This window comes from Curcuma longa, chromosome 4, assembly GCF_044706935.1.
Source record: "Curcuma longa cultivar G26 ecotype Majalengka, Jawa Barat chromosome 4, ITB_CL_G26_1.1, whole genome shotgun sequence".
Lineage (NCBI taxonomy): Eukaryota > Viridiplantae > Streptophyta > Magnoliopsida > Zingiberales > Zingiberaceae > Curcuma > Curcuma longa.
Window position 1 is genome coordinate 704304 of NC_133864.1, and position 23097 is coordinate 727400.

General features: G+C 36.5%; 1 long non-coding RNA gene and 1 pseudogene across 1 annotated transcript in view; one reads left to right on the top strand and one right to left on the bottom strand.

Moving 5' to 3' along the window:
- The window catches only part of LOC141826231 (cytochrome b6-like), an 11766-nt pseudogene extending 810 nt beyond the window's left edge, over positions 1–10956 (top strand).
- Positions 1–23097, bottom strand: part of LOC141825924 (uncharacterized) — a 96898-nt gene that overhangs the window by 64243 nt on the left and 9558 nt on the right. The window lies entirely within an intron of this gene.

Below are 23097 nucleotides of genomic sequence, written 5' to 3' on the forward strand. Positions count from 1 at the left end.
TGCCTAAATCTATAGGTTCATGCTTTTTATAGTAAGACCTAGCTAGGCTAAGTCCAGAGTTCAAATAATTTTAAAAGTGACATAGATAAATATAGGAATTGAAAAACATAAGTTTGAAAATTAGATTTTGTAAATCATAGGATTTGTAAAATATAAGTTTTGAAAAAAAATAACATTAAACAAACCTATTCTATCAAGCACATTACTAGTTGTCTTCTAAGTGTGCTAAACTTAGCTTCTGAAAGGGGTTTGGTGAAGATATCAACTAAGTTTGACTTGGATTCAATATACTCTAGTATAATATCACTTCTAGCTACGTAGTTTCTGACAAAATGATGTTTGACTTTTATGTGTTTGGTTCTTGAGTGTTAATTAGATTTTTTATAGATTAATTATACTTATATTGTCAATTAGAACTTTAATATTGTTGTAGTCAAGTTGGAGATCTTTTAATGTGTGCATCATTCATAATGGTTGAGCTACACATTCTTCCATGGCTATGTATTCAACCTCAATTATATGTAGTGTAATACAATATTGCTTTCTACTACTCTATCTGACTAAACATTAACCAAACAGTTGACAACTTTCACTTGTTCTTTTTCTATCTAGTTTACAACCTGCATAATCTGAGATTAGTATCCTATTAGGTCTAAAGTATTTATCCAAGGGTACCACATTTAGAGTTCCTTTGATATATCTTAGGATCTTTTTTATCGTAGTTAGGTGAGACTCTTTATATAAGATTGATATTTTACACACATACCAACTGTAAAAAGTATGTCAAGTCGGCTTATAGTTAGGCACAAGAGATTACTTATGACACTCCTATAGTATTTTCGATCAACTTCTTTTCTTGTTGAATCACTATCCATTTTTATATTTGTTGCCATAGGAGTTTTTATCTTTTTAGCATGTTTCATATTAAATTTCGTAATTATTTCCTTAGCATATTTATTTTGGTGAATGAAAATTCCATCCTGAGTCTGTTTTATTTGTAATCCTAAAAGAAATTAAGTTATCCTACTAAGCTAATTTTTTGAATTCGTTTTCCATTAATTTGGTAAATTCATTTAAAAACTTAGAGTTAGTTGACCCAAATATTATATCATCTATATAGACTTGAGCTACAAATATTTCTTTGTCTAGGATTTTTATGAATAAGGTTGGGTCAATTTTACCTTGATTAAACCCTTTAGACATCAAGTAGGTGGACAACCTTTCATACCATGATATTGTTGGATCTCTTAGACACCGGCTAGAGAGGGGGGTGTGAATAGCCGTCCACGCTTTTCGCCTTTTCTTCCTTAGTCTTCGTTGGCACAGCGGAATGAACAATCAGAGAACACGAAGACTGAATCAGCACGCTAACACGATTATTTACGAGGTTCAGAGATGATGCTCCTACTCCTCAGCGTGTCCGTAAGGTGGACGATCCCTCGATCTTTCGGCAGATCAGACCCCGATAAATATCGGCTATAATCTTCTCCTTCTCGGTGGAGGAACCTCTCCACAGAATGTCTCAAAGATACAAGGATAAGCACAAGACAAGGAGAATACAGTGAATCAAAGACCGGACAACATTGACAACAAGAACCGCTTGCTGCTCAGCCTGTTCCTCCAAACACAGGACGTTGCTCTAGACAAAGCCAACAAGAACAGCTAGCAGCACAAGCCTGTTCCTCCAAACACAGGACGTTGCTCTTGTTTCCTCTTCTTCGATTCACGATCAGGCTCTCGTAAGATTGGCAATGGCGCTTCTGAGCTCTCAAGGATGATCAACGAATAGTCGTGGAAGCTCTCACTCCTCAGCGCTGCTTCTCGCTTCTCTTATAGCCTCTGCTTGGTTCTTGTGCCCAACGGATCCCTGCACTGTTCTGACACCAGCTGCCGTCCGTTGTCACAGAACTCTCCCTGCAGAAGAGACAGCTCAAAAGCCCGCCTTGGAACTCTCACCATCCATTTGAATTTTCCTCCATAACCTGTCCTGTATATTTGCACACTCAAAAGCAACATTAAAACATTCCAGCACAAGGACATAGTATAATGATGGATAAAACATTAAAGTCCAGGTCACAAGCAAAGCTACCAAAGCTTTCTCGGACCAAACAGGAGACCGAGCCACCAAGGCCCTCCTCTTGAGGAATCTGATTCAGAGCCACCAAGGCTCCCGGAGATCGAGCTACCAAAGCTCACGGTCCCGAGCCGAGCTACCAAAGCTCTCCCGGACCAATCAGGTTCTGAGCCACCAAGGCTCCCTGAGATCGAGCTACCAAAGCTCACGGTCCCGAGCCGAGCTACCAAAGCTCTCCCGGACCAATCAGGTTCTAAGCCACCAAGGCTCCCTGAGATCGAGCTACCAAAGCTCACGGTCCCGAACCGAGCTACCAAAGCTCTCCCGGACCATCTCGGCCATCAGCACCAAGCTCCCGGCCAATCAGGTTCTGAGCCACCAAGGCTCCCTGAAGAATCTGATTCTGAGCCACCAAGGCTCCCAGAGATCGAGCTACCAAAGCTCACGGTCCCGAGCCGAGCTACCAAAGCTCTCCCGGACCATCCCGTAGACGAGCTACAAAAGCTCTCTCCATTCGCCCACGAACATCAAGTTCTCGGCTACTTCGGTCCTAACCCACAAAGGCTCCTTCTGGACCAATCCAGAGACGAGCTACCAAAGCTCTCTCCATTCGCCCACGAGCACCAAGCTCTCGGCAATCACAGTCCTGAGCCACAAAGGCTTCTTGTCTCTCGGCCAAGGGCAATACCTTCCCGGCTTCACTTCTCCCGATCAGATAATCACTCTCCCGGGCAAGATCTTACATTTCCCGGACAAGATCTCACTTCTCCGATTAAGGCACTCTCCTCCGGACAGAAGGCAGGCTATCCAAGTATTCTCTCGGACAATCTTCTCTCGGCTTTGTTTCTCCCAGCCAAACATCTCTTCTCCCGGCCAAATGTCTCTCGACGAAGTTAATCTCCTTGCCGGGCAAGATAATATTTTTCCCAGTCAAGATACTTTTCCCGGGCAGGAATTCTCTTCTCCCGGCCAAGGAAAATACGACCTCAACAAAACCTGATCGATCACGTGATCGACCAAAGCTGATCGACCAAAGCAAGCTGGTCGATCACTGATCGACCAGAGCAAGCTGGTCGATCAACTGATCGACCAGCACATTACGTTGTTTCTCCTTTTTTTTGGTAAGCCATGCAACGTTTCCAAGCTGCATATCTAAGTTGCATGCATGTAACGTTTCCTATAATATACTTAATTCTCATATCTAAGTTGCATGCATTAAAGGGTTCACTTTAGGATTTAATTAAGAAAGTTAACTCATGATAGTGCATTTAACTTGAACCGCCTAACCCAACTAGCCCGGATAAAACTAAACTTACATCTTTTGTATTTGATCCGACTTTACTTGTCAAACAATAAAACAAACCCAAGTCTGACCAGACTCAAGTTTGACCGGGTCAGACTGCATCAACAGATATTAGGGTTTGTTAATCCGTATAGGGCTTTCTTAAGTCTAAATACATGGTTTGGGTGTTCAGGATCTTCAAATTCGGGTGGTTGACTTGCATATACTTTCTCTTTTATAATCTCATTTAGAAAGGCAAATTTGACATCCATTTGATATAGCCTATAGCCTTTATGAGCAGCGTTTGCTAATAACATCCTAATGGACTCAAGTCTAGCAACTAGAGCATAAATTTCGTCATAGTTTAATCCTTCTTCAACTTGAAGGAATCCTTTAGCTACTAACCCGGCTTTATTTCTAACTATCTCACCTTTGTCATTTAATTTGTTTCTAAAAATCCACTTGGTGTCAATTAAGGCCTTGTCTCTAGGTAGGGTTACTAATTCCTAATTTTGATTTCTTTCTAAAGGATGATTTGGTTCTGACTCCTAGATTTGGGTCACCTATAATTTGATCACTTGGATGGTTAAATATGATTTTGGTGTCTGGTTATTCTAACTCAAAGTTAGATTTAGGTCCAGGCTTGGTTAGTTCAAGTTCTTCAATTTCATCATCTATTTTTTGTTCTAGTGTTGACTTAGGTTGGCTTATGCTATTATCTTGGTCAAAAATGACATTTATGGTTTCTTCTATTTTTAGGGTTTGTTTGTTATAAACTATATAGGACCTACTAGTAGTTATATTCTAATAAAATTCCTTCTTATGATTTAGATGTAAATTTTTCTAAGTAGCCTTTAGTGTTTAGTAGGTGGACTTTACATCCAAATACCCGAAAGTATTTTAGATTAGGTACTCCGTTATAATAAAGTTCATATGGTGCTTTGTTACATCGTTCGAGGCGCCCAAATGTGATCCAAGCGCTTGAAGTATCGCTTGGGATTGTCATGTGGTGACGAGAACAGGTGAGGTGGGGAGCCTGGGGTGTTCTGGTTGCCTCAACCCTAAAAAAGGTGGCTTTTCAGACAATATCCCGCCAAAACTCTTGGCAAGTTAGGGTGCACGAAGGTGTACCGGGCACCTCAAGGGTTTTATTTGAGGTACCTGGATTCATTCCAGGCGCCTATTTCAGTTGATTTTGTATTTGTTTTAATTTTTTAATTGATTTTAAGATTTATTAATTAAGTGAATTTGTTAAAATAAAATTGTATTTAAGATTGAATTTGATTAAGTTTCGTCTAATTTCCTTTGAATTTTCTTAATTTGATTTTTATTGTTTTAGTTAAGTATCCAATTTTAAGTTTAAGTTTAGGTTAATTAGGTAAGGTTAATTAATTATGTTAATTGAGTTTTAGGTTTTGATTTAATTTTTAAGTTAAATTTTATTAAGTGTACTTACGAATTATTAGGTTGGAATTGTTAAATTATAGTTAATGAATTTATTTTGATTAAATTAACTTATTAAATTAATTATGGTTAAGTTAAAATTAGGTTAAACTTTTAATTGTTTGTTAGAGTCAAGATTATTAGTTTAAGTTGGATTATTTAATTTAGTTTATTTATTAATTAATTTGTGGTGGGTTGTATGAGATAGTTTGTTAATTTTAATTTTATTTTTATTTTTATTTTAATTAAATTTGAGTTAAATTAATTAGCTTAAATGAAAATTTTGAATTACTAGAGTAGTTTGAGTTAATTAAGATTAAAGTAATAATTAAGTTTATGTTTAAATTTTATTTAACTAAAGTTAAATTAATAATCATCTTTAAGATTTTATTTGAGTTTGATAATTAACTTACATTACTTAATTTTAGTTTGGATTAATACGGTTGAACTAATTATTTAGAATTTTTAAATTAAGTTTAATTGATTTTTAAATTTTAGCTAGAGTTTGAGTTTAGTTTAATTGAGTATTAAATTTAGTAAGAATTTAAGTTAAGTAAATTTAGTTAGAATTTAAGTTTAATTGAGTTTTAAATTTAGTTAGAATTTAAATTAAGTTTAATTTAGTTTTAAATTTATTAATTTCTAATTGAGCCTTAAATCCATTTCATCCCTTTTTAGATTTTCAATCAGTTAGTTTTATAGGTTGTGTGAGATGTTTTATCAATTTTATTCTTGATTAATTTAATTTTGAACTCTCAGACTTAATTAACCTTGAGATAGATTCAAGTTTGACCGTTGATCAATTAAATATATATTTCATATTTTAATTTTCATGTCGTGGTGAGACGAGACAGTCTTCTTGAGTGTTAGAGCAACAACCACTTTCTAGGACAAACCTAATTCATGAAATTATATACTTAGTTAACCTATTGAAAAACTTTTGTCAAACTAGTCTAGGATGTGGCGAGGTAGCTTCAGTTAGTTTCACTTAGCTAAACAGACCAAGTAAGATACTCCTTACCCCACTTGATTACATAGATCAAGTTTTCCTAATGAACTATCTAATGTACTATTATCTCACCCCACCTGATACTAGGTTGGGCAAGTATCAATCAAGCATTTGTCCTTATCTTGCTTAAGTTCAGTCTAAGCTCAAAAGGTAAAAGAAAATTAAAAAATAATCAATTATCTAGCTTTGATGGTTTTTCTATTGGCTCCCCCTAGATCATGACCCTTATAAGATTTAGTCAGATAGTGGATCTGATCCTTAAGAACTCAATATTGGTTCAGTCCAACTTGATTAGTCAAGCTGGACTTGGGAACCCATCTTGGACTCGTTGTCTATTGGTTTGATTCACTAATGATAAGTATGATTTGAATCATGCTTTAGACTTATATCCAAGTCAGAATCAATTGTATACGACCCTTTGAGTTTTAAGTGTCATATCGAGATACTTAGAACCCGATGTGAACCATTCCAATGATCCTTTAAGGTTTTCAACTTGAGTTTTCAAATTGGAATTTTCTTCCTAAGTTGTTGGACTTGATTTGAAGTTCTAATTTGAACTTGCTCAATTGAAACCCTTAGGTCAGTCTTCTCCTTAAGGACTTTGCCCTCCTTTTGAAAAGACTTGACCTGGACATTTGATTTGGCTAGTTCTCGAGTCAAAATATAGATTAAGGAATATAATTTATTAACTAGGGAAGAGTCTACCTCGTTATTAGAACCATTTGAAATGGATACTGATTTGTGGCTTGTCTCGGACTCGACTTCGGATTTGGATCCGGACTCGAGCTCGAACTTGGTCTCGGCCACTTGATCTTGCACCGGTAGTGCTAGAAAGCTCACTTGAGCTTGTTCTTCTTCATCAGAATCTTCCAAAGACGACTCATCCCACGTAGCTTGTAGTGCTTTCCTTCATCATTGTTTCTTGTCTTTCTTCTCGTTTGGACATTCTACCTTGAAATGACCCTTTTTGTTACATCTATAGCAAGTTGCTTCGGTCTTCATTTTATTTGTTTGATTTGATCCAAATGACTTGTTCTTTGTTTGATTCATCTTCCTGATCTCGTGCTTTGTGAACCTTTTCTTCCTTTTGAAAAGTTTCTGAACTAGGTTGACTAGTTCGGTGTTGAGTTCTCCGTCGTCTTATGAATCTGATTCATCTTCGAATTCAAGTTCAACTTGAGATTTGGACTTTGGCTCCTTCTTCTTGAGTTGACCTATAATTAAGGCAATATCTTTCTCAATCGGAATAGCATTAGTCTGCTCATGTAATTCAAACTCAGCAAATAATTCATCTAATTTAATTTTTGAAAAGTCTTGAGAGGCCTTGTAAGCATCAACCACCAATGCCCAAAAGGTATTCCACACTTTCAATGAGTACCTTATCACGTCCCGATTTTTGATGGGTTGTCCAATTGTGTGGAGATTGTTGAGGTCTTGGATCCGGGTGTGAAGTTGACTTGCGGACTCTCCTTCCTGCATCTTGATATTATATAACTTTTTAAAAATTAAGTCTCTTTTACTTTTGTATCGAAGGCTCTTTTGTGTAACTTGATTAACTTGTCACATAAGATCTTTGAGCTGATGAAGGGTCCTACCCAATTAAGTTCCTCCTTGGTTAGGCCGCACTAGAGAGACCGTGTGGCTTTTGTGTCGGCCTCGATATTTCTCTTAGTTTGTTGGTCCCACTTATCACAGGCTAAGGGGATTCATTCTTCGTTGGTGGGGACAGTGAATCCGGTTTGGATTACTATCCATATTTTCACCTATGTCTTCAAATGGTACTCCATTTGGCCCTTCCAGTGGTCAAAATCTTCCCTAGAGAAGTGGTTGGGCTGTGTTGTAGCCTTCTTGATGGGTCATTTAGAAAAAAAATCTTGCAAAAACACCAACGAGAAACAAACCAAGAGCGATTGCCAAGATTAGATATTGGATTAGTAGTGTGGGAACAAAAAGAAGCAAAAATAAAGAAAATCACTCGAGTGGTGTTTTCACTAAATTCAAGCAACTATGAAAAATTAAACAAGTTGTCAAAAGAGGTGATTGAACCAATTTTGACTACTTGAAAAATGAATGAAGAAAATAAGTCAAGAAAAAGCTTCTTGCTAAAATGGTGGTCGCACCAATTTAGAGTGCTCCTGCTCTAATACCAATTGTAGGATCGTGTAGAGCGCTAGAGGGGGGTGAATAGCGTGCTTCGCTTTTTCACTTATTTTCAGAAATATTTTTTGAATCTCTTAAATACGCAGCAAAAAGTAAACCCAAGAACGCAAAACAAGGGACAAGTTTATTTTTACTTGGTTCACAGCCTTTGGCTACTACTCTAAGACTCACGATCCTCAACTGCTTCCAATGAGCAATCCACTAGTAGACTCTTTCTCACAATGAGAGAAAGTCTCATCTTTTACAAAAAAAAAAAGGAACAGTAATAGGCTTATTGTTACTAGAGTATAGAAGCACAAAGATAGAAAAGAACAACACTACAAGTGTACCAACAATGATTCAGAACTTGAGCACGGTGTCAATATAGTCTCTTGACATTGCAACAGCATTTATGGAGCGTGGAGCACTTGAACAGGAGTAGTAGAATGGGTGTGAAAAAGTGTATATGAAGTTCTATCCAAGAGTGCTTATATGGACAAATCCGGGTGCCTAGATCCTCTTCTGGACACCCCCACTATGGTCTATCCAATTCGATCTCATTGCTGAGTTAACCATCCTCGGGTACCTGGATCCCTTCCAAATGCCTAGTATGCTGACATGGTGATTACTAGATAAGACTTTGCTTCGCTGCGTCTTATCCTTCTCCAGACGCCTAGATCATTCCAGGCGCTTGAAGGCTGAGGTGTCCCGACTAATCAGGATTTGCCACCTAATCCACCTCGCTAGCCTAAAGCAATCCTGTCTGGCCGCCTGGAGCCGATTGGGTCACCTAGATCATCTGAGAGCCTGGATTTGATACCTGTTTGGACTTCATGTTCATCATCTGATCCTTGGACTCCTAGATCCTTCTTTTCGATGTATGATCCTCGTTGATCCATTGATCTGTTAAATGTCCAGTCCACTGACTTGCCTAGACTCCTCGTCTGGTGTCCTCGATCTGCCAAGTCTTCCTTGCCCAATCCCACTAATCAAGTCTTCCTTGCCTAACCTCCAGTTAGGGTTTGTCTTGTCTAACCTCTAACTAAGACTTTCCTATACTACCTGCACATTTAGATTAGCTCATTTATCCGTAACATAATCTTAACTTTGAACTCTTTGTCAGTATCAACATATGTATTCAATTATCTAGTGCTTCTTACACCAATAAATCAATTAATTAGGAATCATTCGTAGAAAATTGGAGAGAGCCATTAAAATGAAAAAGTTGTGCAAAAACGATTAGATAATCTAACTATTACAATATAATAGTTGAATTATGGAGAAATTTAGTTGACCGATCAGTATAAATACAATCAAAAAATAAGTGAGGCTAAATGAAGGTTATAACAAAGAGGTCAAGGAGAATATTTAAGGCTAATGTTTGAAGATATAAATTGTTGTTAATCTTAGGCTTATTTTACACTCCTATTCATTCTTGAATTTCTAATTGCAATCAAGTGCTTGTAAGAGGACTTCCACCTCCAAAAGTTATCACAAAAGTATATATATAGCAATTGTTATATGCATTTTATTTATATTTCTATTATAATACACTAATTGTTAATGATTTCTAAGATCACCAATATATCCCACACTAGCCTAGGAACATAACAATGTAGCCTGTTCATTAGATTGACGAAAACAGAGAAAAAAAATGGAGGAAACACTTGATATGAGATGCGCTTATGAAAATCTGCTTATATATGTAAATGTGTGCCCACCCATCACAGAGATTTTGAGGACGACGTGCAGTGTCTAGAGCTTCACCAAAGAAAGGAATCATGGATAAAGATTGAGGACTTTCAAATAATCTTTGATGGAACAAGAGGATTAAACCCTCAAGGTATTTTTGGGAACAGGTTCTTTGGCCATCACTCTTTCTCAAGACACATTATATTAAAGAAATTTCTTTAAAACTCTGGGATAGCAAATTGCAACTGTTGATCAATTATAGTGATTCCTAAGGGAAAGGACTAGCGAATTGCAATTGTTGATCAATTATAGCAAAATCCTTTACTGAAATCCGATTAGCTAATTCTCTGTTAGTTATCTGAAATTTCTTTATTCTAATAAGGTGACCGGGGAACAGACGGTGGACTGTAAAAGGACTGGTCCTAAACTTGGCAAAGGCAAGAGTGTCGTAGGTAAGACCAAGGGAACACCAATATGAACAGGAAAGCCCTTAGAACCCTCTAAGCTGTAAGCAATAGAGATCAAGGAAAGATAATAGCAGAAAAGGAAGCTATAAATGTTTTGATGTCTAGACACTGGGAGGAAAAGATACAAGAGTGGTTTAACAAGTCTGGAACCTCGAACCTAAAATACCTTGACCTTACTGAAACAAAGTCAACCTCAAAAGAACTAGCTCACAACATCTTGGTAGTATACAATCAAGCCTGTCTTTCTTGTAGGGTGCACCTCAAACACTTCTACAAATTCAAGAAGAAATTGAGAATTTAAAGGTTGAAAATCAAAATTTAACAAAGGCGATTAAAGACTTAAATAAGGAAATAGTTGAGAACCGGCCTTTAACTCTAAAACAAATACAAGACATTGTTCTATCCATAGTAGAACAATCCAAAATAATTAAAGAACAGGCCTTGAGGATTTCTGAAGAAACCAAAAAAGAGCTTAAGGAAGTAAAGGCGCTTCTGAGGAAGTTGGATGCCTTAGCTGCACGAGCTACATCAATACTCAGGCAACCCAAAGTTACAAAGAGCCTTGGCAGCCACAGAAAATATTGAGGCACCAGCAATAGGATTCTACAGATCTGGTACTGAAGGAAGTCTTACAGTAGCACGGGCCATAGTAAAACAAAACAACACTGCCATACAGTTACTGGTTTCTATTAAGGAGCAGCTGGATAATTTAGAAGTAAGGATACAGAAACTAGAGAAACAAGCACAAGTCCCTGCTTCAACAGCACTACCAGATTCAGTCATAGAAAATCTAAACAAAAGGATCAGCGAGTTGAAGATCAGAGAGAAGGGTGGAATTGGAGCACACTAGTGATTGGTTGACCTTACCATGCTACTGTTTTTATAGGATGGGTTCGGTTGACCAAAAAAGCTTTTCAATCGACCGGACAACGTAATATCCGATCACCCGATTAGCTTTTTACGATTATGAGATGGATTAGTTGATCGATAAATGAAACATCCGGTCACCCGATCAGCTCTTTGCGATTATAAGGTGGATCCGTCGACCATAAAATCTTGTTCGGTCGACCGGATAACAAAACATTCAGCCACCCGATTAGCTTTTTACGATTACGAGGTTTATTGGTCGACCAAAAAAGGATTTTCGATCGCCTAATTACAGTCGATTATGTTGACTAATTTGTTGATTTCTATTATTCAGTTGACCTTCAAACTGTTTTAAGTCGACCAAAAAAGTCAGTGTCGGTCAGACCAACAAAATTGAGTCAGTGCGTCATTCAGTTGACCGTTTACGGATATACGATCGCCCGATACTTTATGATTTTCAATATCTTTGACTGCAAGGTTTATTCGGTTGACCGAACATTTGTTTACAATTGACCGATAAAGTTGTTTTCAATCAAACGTATTCTTAGTGTCTTAGGGTTTTATCGGTCGCTAGAGTTTTATCGATCGCCCAAAAAAAAAATATTCAGTCAACTGAAAAACTATTTCAAAAAATAATTTTAAAAATTAATAATTCATCTAAAATATTATCCTTAAAAAAAATATAACCTCTTTTATGACTTAAAAATGATCATCAATTGAGCATTATGTCCAATTAAGGATTAGTCATCGTAGTTATTAATTTGTTTTATATCCCTTGGTACATTTTGATACACTATAATTTACATCTAGAACCAGGAGTTGAATCCTAACATCTCCCGCTCATCTATACACAATCAGTTAATCCTAGATGTTTGTAAGATGCAAAGGCTGCCTAAATCTATAGGTTAATGAAGTCTAGGATAAAACCTAGGCTAGTTCCATTTTCAAAATAAAAATAATAATAATTACATTAAAAAAGTAGCAAAGAAAAATCCTATTCTACTAAATACATTTTTTATTCCATTCTAAGATTACTAAATTCTACGATAATGGTTTGATAAATAAATCTGCTAGATTTGATTTGGACTCAATATAGTCAAGCACAATATCTCTTCTAACTACATGATCTCTAACAAAATGATATTTACTTCTATATGTTTCGTTCTTGAATGACGTATCGGATTTTTAATTAAATTTATTAAACTTAAATTATCAAATAACACTTTAACATTTTTGTAATTTAATTCAAAATCTTTCAATGTTCCATCATCCATAAAAATTGTGTTACACATTCTCTCATTGTTATGTATTCTACCTCAGTAGTAGTTGACAATGCAACACATTGTTGTTTTCTACTACACCAGCTAACTAAAATGGTCCCAAAATTTGACAACTATCATTTGTACACTATCTAATTTAAAAAAACAACGACATAATCTGAGTCAAACAAGCCTATTAATTCAAAATTATTAGTTCTAGGGTACCTAATTTCTATATTTATTATTTCTTTAAGGTATCTAAGTATTCTTTTAACAGCTATTTTAGCACAAGATTGCTATCTTGCACATACCTATTATAAATAAAATATCATGTCTACTAACAGTTAGATAATAACCTATATATAGCACTTCTATAATACTTAAGGTCTACTGATTTTCCTTCGAGATCGTTATCTAATTTAATATTTACTGTCATTAGTGTATTTATTTCCTTAGCATGATCCTTCTCATATTTTTTGATTAATTCCTTAGTATATTTATTTTGATACACATAATTTTCTTCTTTTATTTATTTTATTTGGTCTTAAAAAAAAGTTAATTCTCCTACTAAACTTATTTCAAATTTATTTTCTATTAGATTTATAAATTATTTTAAGAATTTTATATTCGTACATCCAAATACTATATCATCTACATATATTTGGGCTATGAACATATCATTTTCAAATATTTTAACAAATAATGTAGATCAATTTATCCTTATTTAAAATTTTTTGATATTAAATAATTTGATAATTTTATATCAAGTCCTAAGTGCTTATTTTAATCCATATAATGTCTTTTTAACCTAAATACATGATTTGGATACTCTAAATGTTCAAAATCAAGTGGTTGACCTACGTATACTTCTTCCTTAATAAAATCATTTAAAAATACAAATTTAACATTTATTTGGTAGAGCTTGAATCCTTTATGTGTTGTATAAGCTAATAACATTCTAATGGATTCAAGTCTGACTACTAATTCATAGGTTTTATCATAGTCTAGACCGTCTACTTGACTAAAATCTCTAACTACTAAACAAGTCTTATTTCTTACAACATTACCTTTATCGTCCAATTTATTTCGAAAGACCCATTTATAATATATGATAGTTTTATCATTTAGTGGAGGTATTAGCTCGCAGACTTGATTCATATCGCATTGAGCTAATTGTTCTTGCATTGCTATTATCTAATTAGGATCAAGCATTGCTTCATCTATAATTTTAGGTTCAAGTTTTGATATTAAAGCAATTTGACTTGCATTCTTATAAAATAATCTTGTTCTAACTCCTTGATTTGGGTCACACAAAATTTGACCAGTTGAATGACTTAAATTAATCCTAGATGTTCTTAAATTTTGGTTATTATTTTTCTCTTCTTGTTGGTTTTTGCTTTGCTAAGCCTATCGTCATCTGGTTTATCTTTAACTCCCCCAAATCATTGCTCAATTTATCAAAATTTATTTGTATTCAAGCCTTGGTTTAACTTTCTATGGTGATTTTGATTATCTTCATTAAATATTACATTGGTTGTTTTTCAACTTTTAAAGTCTTTTTATTATATACCATATAAGCCCTACTAGTTGTTGAAGATTCAAGAAAAATACCCTCAGTTGATTTAGCTATAAATTTTCTTAAATAATCTTTAGTATTTAATATATGTACTTTACATCCATAAATATTTTCATGAGGCAATTTTATTATAATAAATTTTGTATGATATTTATTTTGGATTTTATTAATTGTAACTTTATTTTGTATATAACATGTTATGCTTATGCCTTTAGCCCAAAATAATTGGGTAAATTATATTAATTTAATATTGTTCTTGTTGCTTTTTGTAATGTTCTATTTTTCTTTCAATAATTCCATTTTGTTGAGGAGTTCTAGGACAAAAAAAACTCATGATGATATCCATTTTCTAGACAAAATTTGTTAAATCTATTATTATCAAATTCTCCTCCATGGTCACTCATAATTCTTTTAATTTTTATATCTTTTTCATTTTCTACTAATTTACAAACATTTATAAATTGTATCAAATTTTTCATCTTTATATTTTAGAAATTTAGCCTAAATAAACCTTAAAAAATCATCAATTATTACTAAGCGATATTGATTATCAATTAGTGATTTGGTTCCATGTTATCAAAAAGATCTAAGTTTAGCAATTCAAAAATAAAATGTGTTCGATGTTGATTAGTTGGTTTATGTAAAGATTTGATTTATTTTCTTTCTTAACATGCACATGACAAATTTTATTTTCTAGATTTCTTAATATAGGTAATCCTCTAACTACTCTATTTTACTTATTTTTTATGTGCCTAAAATGAATGTGTCAGTCTCGTATGTCACAATCATATTTCTTCTTGTTGTATCAAAAGATACGTAAGTGAGGTGCCAGGTAGATTAATTGAATAAATATTATTTTGCTTGATTCCTTTAAGAATTATATCAAAAAATTCAATATGTCTAATCATACATTCAGTAGATTAAAATTTTACCTTATAACAAACATCATATAATTCGCTAACTCTAAGTAAATTAAACTTAAATTTCTCAACAAACAATATTTTTCGAATAATAAAATTTGATTTGAGTTCAATATTACCAACCCAGATTACCTTAAGCTTGTCATTATTTCCAAATGTAAATGATCCTAGACTTTTGAATTTTAGCTTGCAAATTTTTGTCGATCTCCTATCATGTGTTTTGAGCACCTACCATCCAACATCCATTGATCCATTTTCTAATTATCCTACATGCATAGCATATGTATATATTTTGGTACCCAATAATCTCTTGGGTCCTATGGGGTTAACTCAGTATGATAGATACAAATATATATTTGTTTATTAGCAAAGTAAATTAAAAAAATTTAATTATCAAATTGATTAATATATGAGTTAGTTAAATTATAAATTAGATCAAATAATTATAGATTAATTGATGATTAATTAATTGTTTAATCCTATAGATTTTGAAAACGTTTTCAAAATATTTTTCAATTAATTATCCTATAATCTCACTCATTCTATATGTCTCAATACACACAATACAGAGTAATCTTATGAATTTTTGTGAGATGGGTCTTTCAAGCTAGCGTTTTTAGAATAAGCTCCAGGTTGTGGCGAGTTTCTAGGGGCATTATTAAAGTAGTCACGTGCCTTAGACAAAGCTTTTTTCAAACATCTAGTCTAAGAGACTTAATAGTAAGTCTTGGTCTAACTAGCCCAGATTGGATTAAGATAGCTTCAGCTAGATCCACAAAGTTGATTACATCAAGTCGAATATCCATCATTCAACCTAGATATGCATAAATAAAGTTTCCTTAGCCTACAATCATCTCAACTCTCTCTGATACTATTAATCAAGATTAAACTCATTTTTGCCCTATCTAGTCATTCTAAGTTAAAATAGTTAATTAAAATGAACATGATATATATTAGTTAATTAAAAATATGCATGGCAAGTATTATAGCAAATTAATTGTGCAAGATATCAATTAACTAATTAAATATAAACATAAATGCTCCCTAAAAATAATTAACAAGCAAATTAATAAAAACATGAATGCTCATCCTATATTGATGCTTCACTTAATATGATTATAAAATAAATTTTTCTTATTTTTCATTAGATCCCAACTTTGATATTTTCTCTCTAAATAATAAATTTGTTCTTTAGAATTCAAGGTTATGTCATATTTGGTTATTCAGGCATGACTTAGGAATCCAAGCTTTAACTATTTTATTTTTTCTAACTTACATGTTTACTAAACATATATATGATCCATGACTAGTTTTTGACTTGTATCCAAGTCCGAATTTGTTGTACACAGCCCGTTGAAATCCAAGTATCGTATTTAAATACTTGATGTCTAACGTAAACTTTTCCAACATAACTTCTTCAATTTAACCTTTCAAGAGAAAATTCTCTTCCTTAAGTTTTTAAATTTGAGTTGAGTTTCCTTCTTGAACTTAGATCAATTGAAGGACTAGAGTTGGCCTCCCCCTTAAGGTCTTTTACCTCCTTAAAGAGTATTCTAATCCATTCTTTAGACTTAGCCAATTTATTAGTTAAGCATGTAATTACAATATCTAACTTTTCTATTAACAGAGATGTTACCTCATCATCTAAGTCTTGAGTCTTGTTGGCCTATATCCGACTCTGGACAGACTCTTGATTGACTCAGACCTATGATCTAACTCGGATTCAAATTCGAACTTAGCGATAGATTCGTTAGCCATTAGTGTCATAAAGCTGACTTGATCTGGTTCATTTGATTCCGAATCTTCTGAAGATGGCTCATCCCAAGTGACCTTAAGTACTTTCTTCCTTCGTTATTTCTTAGATTTCTCCTCCTTTGATTCTTTTAGTTGGGGGAATTCTGATTTGTAATGTCCTTTCTCATTACATCCATAGCAATTTACCTCTGCTTTTACCATGCTAGTTTTGCCTTGAATCGCTTGTTTGCTTTTATTTTGTATAACCTTTCTTATATCCCTTTTTGTGAAATTCTTCTTTTTCTTGATTATTTTCCGAACCAAATTCACAATTTTCGAAATTAACTCCTCGTCGTCTTAATCTAACTCCAACTCATCCTCTGATTCAAGTTCTGGTCATGAATTTGATTTGATCTCCTTGCTCCTAGTTTGACCTGCAACCACAGCAATATCTTTCTCCTTTTGGTTCAAGTTAACCTGCTCATGTAATTCTAGTTCACAAAATAATCTAATTTAATAGTAGACAAATCCATATACATTTTGTATACATCTACCATAGATGCCCACAAGGTGTTTCGGGAAAATACTTTTAGGGAATACCTAATTATATTGTGGTTTTCGACTCTTTTCCTGATCCATGAAGTCCATTCAAAATATCCTTGATTCTTGCATGCAGTTGACTTATGGACTCTCCATCCTACATTTAACAATTTTGCAATTGACTTAGTAATAAATGTCTTTTACCTACCTTAGAGTTGTTGGTTCCTTCGTGGAGTTCGATCAGTTTGTCTTAGAAATCCTTGGCATTGTTGAATGGACCTCCTCGATTTAGTCGTTCCTTGGTTAACACACTATAAGGTAATAATGGCCTTGGCGTCAACTTGGACTCTTTTCTTGATGTTGGAGGTCTACTTTTCTCATTCCAATGGTTCTCCAAGCTCGTCTACCAGTAGAGTGAAGCCCCTCCTCACAACGAACCACATTTCTATTTCTATCTTCAGGTGATATACCATAGGCCCTTCCAGTAATCAAAGTCATTTCCGTCAAATAGGGGAGGGCAAGAAGTGTTGTATCCTTCTTGATGGATCATTACTGTAATCATAGATATTTAACAAGAAAATATACTCACACTTTTTAAGGTCTTGGGTAAATAGCACACAGATAAAAGAATACTAAAGAAAAATAAGGTGGTTAATTTAGTTTAAAGGCAGAAAATCAAAAACTTTTAACTTTATTTCCCGACTTTCTAAATAAGGATAAGATGGATTTGATCTTAATTTTTAGATCAAAGACCTAGAATGCTTGAACGACGATTAAGCCAATTCAGAGAGTCCAGACTCTGATACCAATTATAAAATCGTAGAGTGTGCAAGAGGGGGATGAATAGCGCATATTTTAAAACTTATTTTTATTCTTTTTGAAATATGAAATCAGATAGCAGCAAAAACTAAAATAAGAATAATAAAAACACAAAAAAGGACATAAAAAATTTAACATGGTTCGGCTTCCCCCTTAGGTTCCTATTCCATGACGTATGATCCGTTAGGTGGATCAACCCCTAAATCTTCTCCTTTTCGAAACAAATTCAGAGGTGGAGGAACCTCTTACAATCAAAAAGATTACAAATGATTACTATATCTCACAAAATGATATGCAACAAAAATAAATGTTACCAAAGTAAGTTCAGTGATTTTGAAGCTCCACGGAATGAAATGAACTTAAAGTAAAATCGAGTGCAAAAAATAGAATTTGAGAGGGAATTGATTGCTTGAATGCTTTTGATTGATTTCTGAGTCTCGACTTTGAACATTTTTATAGCCTTTTTCTGGTCAGCCGATAAATTCCGTCAATCGATCAACAGCTTATCCTGCTCGATCAGTAGATGAGATCAGTTTTTCGATCACCTAATCAAGATCAACAATTCTGGTCAACCGATAGCTCGCCACATCAACATCCCTATTCTTATATTCTGCCACGTCAAATACTCTGAAGTTTATCCTTGGCAACATCATTTGCCATGTCAACATTCTCGGGCTTATCTTTTGCTGCATCAAATATCCAAAGCTTATCCTTGGCCACATCATTTGCCACATCATCCGGTGCATATCCTTCTGCCAACTCACTGGCAAAAGCTGGCTCCGCGGTATATCGGACCGTTCGAGATATTGGAGCGGAAAGACGAGGTTACATATCGTCTAGTTTTACCTCCGACACTTGCAGGTGTCCACAGCGTATTCCATGTATGTATGTTGCGGAAATATGTACCTCACCCTTCACATGTATTGAGGGAAGTACCTGTTCCTCTCCAGCCCGATGCATCTTATAAGGAGATTCCAGTACGGATTCTTGATCGGAAGGAGCGACAGTAGAGGAACAAAACCATTCGACTTGTTAAAGTCGGATGACAGCATCATACGGACGAGGAGGCTACTTGGGAGCTTGAGGATACTATCCGAGCTCGATACCCTCATCTGTTCACGTGAGATATGTTTTAATTATTGCAGTATTTCTGTATCGTAGTATGGATATAGTAAATTTAGGGACCTAATTTTGTTAGTATGAGAGAATGTAAAATACCGATACATTAAGGGATATTGGATTGGGGTTATAGGGTTAAAGTATTAAAGGTTAAGGGGTTATTGGATCTTCCAACCCAACCCGTTAACCAAAACCATCCTATAATGAAGCTATAGTAGCCGACGGTTTCTCCCAAATCGCGATCCTTCGCTGCTCTTCTCCATCGCGCGTCGCTGCTGGTCTCTTCTGTGTCGACGCGTGAAAGCTTCCGCCGGAGGTGAAGAGTCAAGGAAGGACGTCGGCGACTTGAGGTGGAGGCGGTTGGAGGCTTGACTTGGCACCGGAAGAGGCGTGGGCGTCGGCGTTAGCGACTTGTGGCGGCGACGAACCGAAGGTTGAGGAAGAAGAAGGTAAGAGATTAAGTTAAATTCTTCTTGCTTCGGCTTCTTGAGTTGAAATTGGTTGGATCCCTTTGATTTTCCTTAGGTCTTTGGTTTGTTTTCCTCTCCCTACGATTTGGGGTGGTTTATGAATAATAAGTGGATCTGACCTTGTAAAGATTTCGATTAGAAACCTTGATATGGTTGATTGGTTTTATTTAAATACCTACGATTGGTTTGATTAGGTTTGATCCACTTAGGATTAAATTTGTTTAAAAGCTAAGTATAATTTTAGTATGATTTTATTAGTTTAATAGTTGTAATTAAGGATATTGTTTATCCTATTGCAGGACCTTGATTTGATTGGTCCTATTGTTCACGGAGTTTCTTATTTCTGGAGGTTCTAGCATTGTCAGACGTGTGTTACACCAGGTGGGTACCCTGTACTTGGTCAATACAAGTTATTCTTCTGTGCATGTTTTCTTGCTATTCTGTTGATATCCATGTTTTTAGATAGTATCTAGTTGATACCCTTGATGATCACTGCTTGATACCTGTCGTTGACCTTATGATGATCTACTAATGCCATGTTTGATACACCGTGTCCGAGATATCCCACAGAAGATAACCAGAATGCGCATTTACTGAACTTAACATACAACTGCTCTCTGCGTAATGCCTCCAATATGATACGGAGATGCTGCTCATGCTCTGCCTCCAATCGAGAATATATTAGAATATCATCAATGAAGATAATCACGAACCGGTCCAGATACTCCAAGAAAACCCGGTTCATCAAGTCCATAAATACGGCCGGAGCATTGGTGAAATCGAACGGCATCACCAAGAACTCGTAATGTCCGTACCGAGTGCGGAAGGCTGTCTTCTGAACATCCTCATCTCGTACTCTGAGCTGATGATAACCAGATCGCAGATCAATTTTAGGGTATACACACGAACCCTTCAACTGATCAAACAGGTCGTCAATACGAGGCAACGGATATTTATTCTTCATTGTTACCGCATTTAGCTGGCGGTAGTCGATGCATAACCTAATGAATCCGTCCTTTTTCTTCACAAATAATACCGGAGCTCCCCACGGTGATACACTAGACGAATAAAACTCCGATCCAATAACTCCTGTAGCTGGCTCTTCAGTTCCTCCAACTCCTTCGGAGTCATCCAATACGGAGCCTTAGACACTGGTGCAGTGCCCGGAATCACCTCAATCGTAAACTGAACCTGCCTCTGAGGTGGCAAGCCCAGGAAGCTCGTCCGGAAAAACATCCTTATAGTCACGGACGATGCCAACATCAGAAGGACTAGAAACCCTGAGTTCCTCTGCTTGCTTCAGAAATAACAGATACCCACGGCATACACAGTCTAACATCTTCTGCGCTTGTATGGCAGAAATAATGGATACAGTATCACTCTTAGTACCCATGAATTCCCAAACGGGTTGATCCGGAGGTCGAAAGGTAACAACTCTGGCTCGACAGTCAACAATAGCATAATAAGTGGCTAACCAATCCATGCCCAGAATGATGTCGAAATCCATCATATCCAGTACTTGAAGGTCAACGGTAAGAGTATGACCGTTGAAATCCAACGGACATCCCCTAAGCTCCTGTTTGTAGTCAGCACTTCACCCGAAGGTAAAGAAACTGCTAGACTACACGATTTTATCATAGGTATTCTTCCAATGTTCCTCAGAAATAGTCGAGATATAAAAGAATGCGAACTACCAGTATCTATCAATGTATCAGCAAATATATCGTAAACGGAAATCATACCCTGTATGACCGATCCGTCGGCCCGCTGAGCCTCCTCTCGGGTAATGGCATAAGCACGACCAATCTCCGTGCTGGGCGGCTGTGCAGCTGTCTGAGAAATAGGTGGCCTCCACTCTGTAGAGATCTGACTCTGAGGTACAGAAGTCGGCTGCTGAATATACTGAGGAGGTGCACCATACGGCTGTACTGCTGGTGGTCGCTGCTGTATCGGAACTGCTGCATAACATATCTCCGACTGAGAATCTGCTGGATATACGATATAGTCTCTCCCCTGAATCTGGTATAACTGTCCGGAGGAAGGTAAAGCTTTCGGCTGCTGAGGTGCTCTATATCTCGTCGGTACCCTCCGATGTCCCGGCTGAGTGGATCGTCCTCCGGAAGCAGAAGTACCCGTGCGCTCCAGCTGAGCTCTCCGGGGGCAGTCACCAATCAAGTGACCAGGTTGTTTGCAATAATAGCAAACAGCCTGATCGGACGGGCAATCAGAAACTCGATGACTATCTGATCCACAACGGAAACATTTCCTCTCTGCAATATCCTTCCTCTGGCCACCAATCAAAGGTCCCAAAGGTCGCTTGCCTTTCTGTCGGCAGGAAAAATCTCGTGTACTAGCACTCTGAGCTGGCCTCTTCTGACCAGAACTCCGCGAACTCTGCCCCTTTGCCTTCTCTGCCTCTCTCTCCTGAGTCACTTGCCTCTGGGTCGACTCAATAACCAGAGCTCGGTCCAGTGCCTCTCTGTAAGTGGTGACGGTGCAACTGGACATCTTCAGACGAATATAGACTGCCAGTCCCTGAATAAACTGCTGCATCCGATCCCGGTCCTATGCTACCATCTGAGGACAAAACTCTGAAAGCTTCGAGAACTCTCTATGATACTCCGTGACTGAACGATCACCCTGCTTAAGCTTCAGAAACTCCTACGTTGAGCCATACAAAAGGTCTCGAAGAAATACTCCCTCTTGAAAGCCTCTCTGAACGATGGCCATGATAAACTCTGATCTCCGAGGATGGTCCTCTGAGTCTTCCACCACGTGACAGCCTGATCACGGAGGTGGAATACAGCCAGCTCGACCTGCTCTACCTTAGTGCAGGTAATATACGTGAAAACATCGATCACGTTCTCCAACCACGAACGTGCGAGCCATGGGTCAGATCCCCTATGGAATAGAGTTATCCGGTCTTTTACTGACTTAGCCAAAGCTAGGATCCGACTCCTATCTCCAGTCCTACTGGCTGCAATCGGTACCGGATCCGGTAAAGGTATCTCCGGAGCTCGAGGAGTCTGCCCAACTGAAGGAATACGGATAGGCTCCTAACGAACCATATCCTCCTCGGAACTCTCCGTATCCACATACCTAGCAGGTCGTCTCCGTAGCCGACCACGTCCACGATTTTCAGGGGTCATAATAACACCTGGTAATATACAACTACTATAAATTTCTAGGACAAGAAATAACTGTGCTAGAAATTTTACTTACAACTTGCTTGGAGAGTTCGCGCCGCTGTCTGTCCATCTCACAACTTGGGTCATGTAACCAATTAGACACACCCGACACGACGACAACTCGAAACTAAACCTAAACCCTAAAACTAAATGCTTAGTCTAATATGTTCTGATACCAAACAATTGATATCAGATAAACCTACAAATGCAATGATAACTCTCGGAAACACCGACAAATCCGACGATAAATCCGACAGACTCCAGAAAATCAACTCAAATGCAACGAAAAATCCGAAGAAATGAACCTACGCTCTGATACCACTAAATTGTTACGTCCCGGGAAGCCGTCCGAAAAATTTCGGCAGCATCTCCCCTGTAACAATGATATTTTCTAAAATACATGCAAATATACACATCCACATACAGCCGGAATAAGGATAACACGTCCAACAAAATCACAACACACACAACAAATGCAATTATAAGGCCTACACGGCCA